Raw genomic sequence first — 9723 nt, 5'->3', positions numbered from 1 at the left:
GTTTTCTTAATTTCCTCACTTCTTTTAGGGATCTTTTCTTTTCTGTTTGTTTGCCTTACCTACCTGTATCCTCAGCACCAGGGTTTTTTAGGCATCTTTCAAATGATTTTTCAAACTTTTCCACTAGAGAACATCATCGCCATCAAGCTCAGAAGAACACACTAGATTTTGAAAATCTATATTGTCACCAAAATGGCTCAGATTTAGCTCTCTGATGGTGGCTCAGTTCCAACATTCCATTGCAGCATTTCCCATTGAGGTTCAGAAACTTTAAAGCAGGTCCCTTGGCACCACCCCACATGCATGAGAATTCCGAGCATTCATATTTATTTATGGCACCTGGAAGTGAACTGGGGCCTCATGGCACAGACAGATTACACGGCATCACAGAAGAGCTAAAAATCTAATTTCAGTCATGAGCAGGAAGCCCAAGTGCATGGTGAGGGGAGAACAGGCAAAAAGAGCTGAGTGCGTTGTTAGGACACCTACACATGAACCAAAGCAAAGGAATGTTCTGCAGGTGATGGGTGGGAAAGGGATAGGTGATGAGAGTAGACACCAAGCTCAAGTTCTAGGACTAGGAGTGGCTTTAGTAAGTGGATGTGCATCACAGGAGAGGGGAGCAAACATGTCAACACTGGTATTGGCTCAGAACACAACAAAGTTGTGAAACTGTGTGAAAGAGTTATGCTAATTTGCTTTCCTTAAATAACCAGCTGTAAAGAAAAATCATCAATTAAAAAAAACCTGCAGACTCTCACTGGAGGATATTTATGAGTATCAGCTGTCATCTGTCTCTCACACTCAGAAATTGAAACCATAACTCTGGTTCCTGACTGTAACTATGCCAGAAACAGTGAAAATAAGCACTCGCTCAATTGGTATATGTTCTTTATCAAACAAAATAGCACAAATAAATAATAATATTTTTTTAAAAAAAAGAAGACTGCAGTGAGAAGGATCCTTCTCAAGTTTCCAGGGAAACTACCTCAACCAACAGATTAGTGAAAATCCTTTTAACACAGTTGTCTCTAACTATAATATATCTTCAGTATAATTATTTAAACCAAATGGTTCGTGCTAGTGCTTCTCAGAAAATACTCAAATATGACATAAGATATCAGACATAACTGAAGGGCATATGACACTGGGTCTGATTTACTCCTGTTGAACTGAATGCACAGAGCTTTTCACACCTTTTGAGGATTCAAATAACATAAATTGTAATTCTCTACTCTGATAGAAGATCCCAGTATATGCCACTTCAAAGATCTTAAATGTGCTGATACAAACTTAGATCCTAAACTCTAGTAAAAACATGCATCAGTAACTTGTGTATATATAACACATGGTTGTGTGCAAATATTGCTATCCACTTGCCAAAATTCCCAGCTTTTATTTTGTTTCAAATAGAAAGCAGAATGTGTTTCAGTGGAAAGTGAACTCCATTGAATAGCATGTTTTTTAATTTTTTTTCCAAACAGGATCTGCTTCACTATCAGGATGGTAGTTTTCAGGGACTTTTTCTTTTAAGCAAGTGAGCATACAGTTTCTCTCACTGTATTTTCCACAAGGGAGTCAGACATCACCATTTTATCATTCATGGGTAGCAGGAAAGTGTAGCTCATGTAATTTAAGGCTTAATTCCAGTTCTCAAAAAATTCAACCAGCTCTAACTTCTCATATGTGAAAACACCGGTATAAACTAGAATAAATTTCACAGAAAAAATGTAACGAAGCAGTAAATATGAAGAGACAAAAATACCAGAGCAGTTGTCATCTCTGATTCCTTTAAATCCTTCTAAGAGACACTGCAGCACCGTTTTACCTAGAGAGTCCTATTGAGTCCTGTCAGGTCACGGGGCAGGCAGCAATGACAGCTGTCAGCCATCTCATACTTTGTTTGGTTCATCCCTGTCAGTCTCTGCTTCCTCCATCCCTCCTGTTATTTCAGCTGTTTGCTGCACCAGGATCAAGATCTTTCCCTTTCATGTCTGTGTAGCACTAACCTCTAGGTGCTGCTCTGACTCAAGTAACTGGCAATAAGGATGATGGAAATGACACTATAAAATGAAGTTTAAAGGTGTATGCAAAATTGCCCTTAATTTCATGACTATTAACTTCTGAGCTTTTTTCTTCTGCATAAGGTATGTACAGATGGTTGCTGATCCTGTCCTGAATAGTAGAATGCTTGCGCTGTGGAGGTGTTCTACAACTGTAATTAGCTTATTGACTTCATGGGAAACTCCAAGTACATTTCCAGATCCAAACCATCAAGTTCAATTCACAAGAGCATCTTGCTCTGATTAATACATGCTCATTACGTTTTATCTTTCCTAAACCTTCATTAAGTGTTTCAGTACTTCAGGCCCTTAGATAATGTTCTGAAATTATCTGATAATAAAAACTACTTGCAAATTATTTTTAAGTAGACATTTTAAATTGTTTTCCCTTTAGGCACCTAATGAATTGGTCTGAAAATGACAGTATTAATAGAATGATATTTCCATGTCCCTTCCCAGTGTTTCACAGACTGTGAACCCCATGAAGTCCTATCATGTCTCAGGTATAAAGCTTTGGGTTAATGCAAATTCCAGAGATGAGAAATGCTGACTTAATCTCCCTAAATTAAAGCAAGAGTGACTATCTGCAATATCTTGACAATACTCATGCAGCACCTGGCATTTTGCACTCCTGCTTCAAGCTAAGTTTCCTAACAACATCAATATCGCAAACTGGTAATAAAAACAGAGTGTATTCCCAGTACTACCATTTTATTTGCTTAATTTATTCTTCCCCAAAAAGTCACTTGGCAAAAGAATCATTCAATCACCAAATGCCCTCTCATCTGAACACAACAAATTAGGAGGCCAAGTCTGCACTACACTAAAGCAAGAGTGTTTTCAAGTCACCTATTGATCTGCTACGCAATCTAAAATGCAACTGGAAAAGCAACGTTCCTTGTAATTTACTTTCAATTTTACCGATAAAATGCCTGCATATATCAGTCTAATGGGATTAACTAACGAGGCAAGCTAATAATTAATGAATTGTTTAGAAGCAATACTATTTAAGGCAATAATGAACTAGTGGTGCTAGTCAGTGATGCAATTAAAGCTGTTGGGTTTTTTTCTTTAGGTTTAAAGACTGAGGCAGTCTGAGATGCACCGTACTGTTCTCTCCCAGCTGACTGCAGGTACTCCAGTTTCTGTCTCCCTGTGGCTCTGGAGGCTTCTCTGTGACAGCGAGGGGACATGTTGGGTCTCACCTCCGTGTACAATGAGAGCATTGCCAGAGCACAGAGCCTGAGAGCCAGAAAGCATTCCTGGAGCTGGTAATCTAGATGAATTATTATGTACAACTAGGCATCAGAGTGTCTTTGCAAATCAGCTGAAACTAGGGGTAGAGATGCTGGTATTTAGACAATCGAGCTAATAATTTTGGAAGGACAGCTTGGCTATTCAGGGAACCCTGTAACACGATGAAACCCCGATTCTGTTCAGAAAGTAATCATTTTTTGAGACATATTATGCTTCTTTACCAATTCTGTAAACATATATATTTCATCAAATGGAGGTATGTGAACATTTTTAGCACAGACAGTTTCAGTCACCAGGACTTTTACGCCTCTGCAGTTCACTGTTCTGAAGTTGTTCACTGATAGTACTTTTCCTTTATGGGTAGGGCATGGGGAACAGTTCATTAATGAAAGAAATCAGTTTATCTTGTAATGAAATACCGAACACGCCACGAGTTTTTTGCCCGTTGTGAGTGGCAGTCTCGCACATGCTCCTCGCAGACTGGGAGGGCTGTAATTGCTTCTCGTTGGGTCCCAGAGTTCCCTGTAATCAACATTTATATAATGGAGAGAAGGATTGTGTAAATCTTGAAAACAGATGCCTAAATCACTCTCTGTCTACAGACTCCCTACTTGTCTGAAGACAACTCTCTGTCTTTATAATATCACTTGAATTACTTAATTTCAATGGCATTAAAAATTATGCCCAATAAATAGCTCGCTCATATATCATACAGACTCACACAGAGTTCAGTAAATATGTTAAAAGGCACACGTGTACATAGTGCATAAGAAATAATAATTTAGATTATTCAATTTTGGGAGTTTGTAAGGTATTACTGCAGAATATGAGAAATGTTTCAATGATGAAACCCTACTGCAATAAAGGGTGGAGCACAGAAGATCTATAAAAACAAAATGGAGCACTCCTGAAGTGCCATTTCCACTGCATTTAATATTTTATGCCAGTGAATGCACTTGCACTTATTATAAGAAATGTTATACCAAAGAGGTTAAAAAGGCCTTTAGCTTCCTTATTGCCTTGATTTTGTGTTATAAATGGCAAATTAAAAAAAAAAAAAAAAAAAAAAAGAGAGAAAGCACTACCTACCCTACCTGGTAAATTTTACTTTAAGAAGTTACAGCAGCTAGATGAAGGCCATGAAAAACAATCCCTTTGAAGTGTGTTTTTGAGGCTCACGCAGGAGGTCTTTCAGAGAAACAAAAGAGCTTGTTTTCTTAGAACCCATGAAACTGCCCACAATGGGGATGGCCTTTGATTTCTTGGCCAAATGGTCCATCTTCTCTGGCCAGGCTCTGATGCCAGTGAGATCACTGGGCTCAGGTCTCCAGCCGCTGGAGGTGATGGAGCGGTTTGTCTGGAGACCCCTGACTTTTTATCACGTCTGATGCAGGCTCTTACTCCTGTTCATACCACCAGTAGCCCTGAGGACTTTGAAAACTGCATCTCACAAACCTGACCTGCCTGGCTGATGGCCAATTCTCATCCCCAATGAATGCTCCCCTTTGCCTGGGCACAGAGCCAGTCTTAGCACGTCCACATTGCTGAGACTATGTGTCCAGCACATAAACCCCAGCAGTTACCCCCAAGTTACCAGGGCTGATCCTGCCTGCAGCCCAGACATCATGTGGCTCTCTCCCTCTTGTAGCTGTTGACAATTCTAGCTTTGATCGTTAGATGTTTTACATTGATCTCAATCAACTCAAACTGTAGTCTGATTGGTAGTCACAGAAATCAGATAATGGTTGTTTAAAACCTGCCATTTACATATATTGCGTAGCATTTCAAATGACAAGAACAATCAGTGCCATCTCTATTGCATATACCAGCATTGCTCAAACCAGTCCATGGTTCACAGGTCCAGAGCAGAGTCCCAGCATCCTCTCTCTCAGAGAGGAGACAAGGATGTACACAGAGCACATTTGATGTGAGCAACGCTTCTGCACGCAATGCAGTTTAGAAGGATGCCTAAATAGCCATTTATTTTCATAAGCTTTATCTATTAAATAATCCCAAAACAGGCACAGGTCCATGAAAACCCAAGGCCTGCATGCTACCATCAGCCACAAGTGATGTGTTCACAAACCTCCCAACTGGTTTTCAGAAGCATGAATCCCTCACACAAACCTGTCCTAAAGCTTTTTACTCTCTGGTTCTTCACACTTGGCATTTAGTGCCCATCCAGCAACAGATCACTGAAATGTTACTGAAATCTGACATTTTCTTCAGACATCTATATGCACCTCAAATACAAACCATAGCTATATATACACGGAAATCAATACTGCAATGACGGCTTCTACCCTTGCTAATTGAAAACAATGGCAATAATTTCAGATGACTTAAAAAGAGGCTGGGTTGGACTCACATTATGAAATACTCGAGTTACACTTACTAGGCCTAATTGGTGTGGTAATGTCTTTATACATTGCAGGCTGTGCCGATTGCAACATCCCCCTCCCACATTCCTTTGCCTTAAAATGACTTTGTGCTTCGCAACCCTGCCTCGTAACTCTTATTTGGGATAGCCACTTAAAGAGTTTTCTCTGTTCCTCACGACTGCTTTCTTCACATTGTTCCAAAATTGTCTGCGTTTTTGTAACTGCAAAGCCAAAAGGCTTAAAATTGAAATGGCAATGCTCATTTTTTCTGAGATCATATTGTAAGTCATACTGATTTAGCTGGCCTGCAAAATAAATGGATGAGATCCTGCAGCTTTTTTGTTACTTAATTTATAGGAAGATGCTATAAATTATTTAATTTTCTTAATAACCTGTGCTGTATTGGCTGGCCCCTCTCTAACGAGTATTGAGGGACTTTCAGAAAACAGGTAAGGGCCAAGGTAGTGCTTTTATTAAAACCTTATTTAATTCCAGTAGTGGCCCACAAATCAATAAAAATCTGACAGCATTCTCAAATTACACTGAAAACCAAACTGCCTGAAGAAACAGTAGTATTCAAAAGCAAAATAAAGAAGCCTTTCTGTTTACAGGAATTTTTGTATCACAAGCAAATATGATAAAAGGTGTAAATCACCCCTTAGTACAGGGAGTGGAACAGCCCATGAGAGGCGCCAAGCAGACCTCAGGAAGCATCCATGAACTGCTGCTCCTTATATCAGCCCCTTCCATGGGTCCTCCTGAGGAAAACATCTATAGATCACCATGTGCCTTATGTGCACAGCTCCAAATCCAAACGTCCCCTCCAGACAAGACACAGATCAGCGACAAACTCAAAGCCGTGCTCAGGCTGCAAGCGTAGAGGATACTATAAAAACAATACGCAGTTGTATTAAACCATTACGTGAGTTACCACACCACAATTAGTTAAGAACCTAAAGATAGTGACTCAGACATAACAGCACCTTGACAGAAACCTCCTGTACTCAACTGAAGTTAAAGGAAATGTGACGGAACAGAAGCAGCACTTGCAACATAACAACCAAACCCACAGAAACCAGGCACATATCACATCAAAGGCCCAATACGAAGTCACTTAATTATTTTATTAGGTGTTTTTATTTAAGAGCAGCTAATAGCTTGCATAAATTAAAATCATTCTATTGACTTTATAACCCATTTTTAAACACGGAGTGTTCTGCTCTGACAATTACAGTCATTTAACGGCTTGAGAAAAATGAGATATGAAGATATTAAAAACCTGATTAAGACTGAAATACAGAGGAAATCTGGCGAGGGACTAGAATTTGTAGAATGTGTCTATCTCTAGTATTATCTTTCCCAAATAAATACATAAAATGATTTTATCAATATATAGAAAATAATTCAGCCACCCTGCAAGCTGATATTACCTTTTTAATAATAAATGTCTTCTTTAATTTCAGACAGAAGCAGCAACTGATATATCTATAAAAATACATATAGTGCTTCTAAAGGTGCACTGCATTTCATTAATAATGCTATCAGATAGGGCTTTGTCCCAATTACCTCATAAAGGATGGCTTCCCATTTTACTAATAACTACTAGCTTTAGAATTCAGAAATATAAAATCAAAGGCCTTCAGGCAGATTTTCTATCCCATCACTTCAAGTAATCTTTAAATCATATAACCAAATTCATCATGAACAATTACAATTCATTTGCCACAGCCTTCTATAGGGCTGTGTAAAACAGCAGTGATTAGACTCTTTATTCCATGCTCTCTCATTAATCTGTGAAATCCATATTATATGGTATTTAATTGCCTTAAAATAATTTCTAACTTTTCAAAAGTACAAAAGCAATCATTTCATGCTAGATGGCTGATGAGAGAGAGAAAGAAATGGTAATTGCTTAGGAAAAAGTCCAAATATTTACTTATTTCTTTCATTTGTTTTTGCACTGTAGTTAACTAATTTACATCTTGAAGTTTAGAGGAACACACATAGTGTCCATAGGCCTTAAAATACCTTGCTGGAGATTGAAATTTTTCTGTTTTAACACATTCTTCTGTTCCTTATTTTGTACTTTTAAATTCAATGCTGTCCTCAGAATATGCATCAAGCACAAGAGTGTTTTATCACAGAAATTCTGAAAACCAACTCACCTGAAATTCTGTTTGATACAAACTAAGACATAACCACAGGAATAAATTGATTTTGTTGTTTTAAGGCACAAATTCCAGATCTTACCTGGTGTAAATCAGTCTAACTCTCTTGAATTCAATCAGTGACTCTGACCTACTGTATCTGTTTCGAATATGCAGCTGAGATTCTTACAGTCTGCATGTAGCTGCTCTAGAGACAAGCATAATCTATTACTAACCAGATGGTTAATAGCAATTGTGCCATTATTATGTGACCATAATAAAATACATCTTCAAGCTTGAAAGCCTTAACTCACTAATATTACTTGAAGGCTTTTCTCCTCTAAACTGTTCCAAGGAGAGGGATATTTTATCAGACTTAAGCACTATGAAAATGTTGGTTTTCCCCCATTTTTTTCCAATCTAATGTTGGTGTTATGGAATATGGCTGAAAGAGGGTGTTTATCTCTGCTATCTTACGTTGACAGGATATGGATCTTCAGAAGCGTTAAACTGACACTGAATTAAATAAGTTCGTAGTATGGTAGTGGGATCTTTCAGACCTACTCAGCTATCCCAGTGAATGAAGGATGACTAATTACGCACGTAATTGCTATGAGGAGAGCAGGTAGGAGTAAATACTCTCAAATGGCTTCTTCACTCTATTTTAATTTCTGAGACCATACGTGGTCAGGAGCATTACAGATCAAATCTCATTAAATCTCCAGGCTCACCTCAAGAAGTACAGGAAAAAGACATGGTCTTCCATGGGAGGTATTAATAAATCATGTAACAGCTGTCCATTTAAATGGTATTAAAATGGAAAGCAAGTAGAACTTAACATTTGGTGTTCTTTCTTTAGCTAAGAAGTATTTTATTCTATGAGTGTTCCCATTGAGACTGGCATAAATAAAAGCATTAGACGCTGGATCTCTTCACATCTATTTCAGCAGACAAACAGACTGGAAAAAAAATAGAAGAATACTTGCTGGTATCTAAGGTTTTTTTATTCAGAAGTGTTATCCTCAGGCAGGGCCTTACAACTGATGTGCTGGAAAATGAGACCTTTACATTATCGTTACTATTTATAACAAAAATTATGCATACACTACCCAAAACTGAATTACACTGCCCACAACATGCAGAGATAGGTAGGTCGGTAGGTCCCTGTCCAGAAACTTCACTCTCTGAGCTCCTGATCACCAGATCTGAGCATATGCTGTAGTATCATAGTTCTGAGCACCCATTAGCTATCACTGAATCCAGTTCTGGCCAGGATGACCTAGGATAACTTTGAAGAAGATTTTTATGTGTGTGCTTCTGTTAACCATTTCTTCTGAACACATGGTCAGGACTTTGGTTTGCTAAATTCTGTCGCTGACTGGTTAACTGACCAATTTGCACCCTAACAAAGGTCTTTAATTATGTGAGCAGAAGATAACTCAAAATCATTTTAATGTGAAGAATTCAACACTTTACTGGACTTAGTCCTGAAGAAATGAAAAGTACAAACTCCCTCACCTACGTACTAACCCTCCTTCCTAATTTTCTGCTACGTTTCTGGAACACAGAGATGGAAGATCTATTTGCTTCTACAATCTGCATCTGAAGAAATTAAGCTTTCAAGGCTAGCTAAGAAAACACACAAACAAAACCAATGAGTTTTGTACCTAGCACTCTTAAAAGTCACTTTAACCAAGTTCATCCTTGCATGTGCTAGATGTGAGATAAGTCATCAACCAGCGGAAGAGTTTATACCCAAAAGGAGTCTCCCCTTTCTGTACATCCTTGGCTTAGGAGGTGCCAAGAGTTACTCAATGTACTTAAAGGGTTTAACATTGAAATGTTGAGATGCAAGTTTCTCATTTGGATCTACAT

Source organism: Columba livia, chromosome 6 (assembly GCF_036013475.1).
Source record: "Columba livia isolate bColLiv1 breed racing homer chromosome 6, bColLiv1.pat.W.v2, whole genome shotgun sequence".
NCBI lineage: Eukaryota > Metazoa > Chordata > Aves > Columbiformes > Columbidae > Columba > Columba livia.
This window is presented reverse-complemented; position numbering follows the sequence as displayed.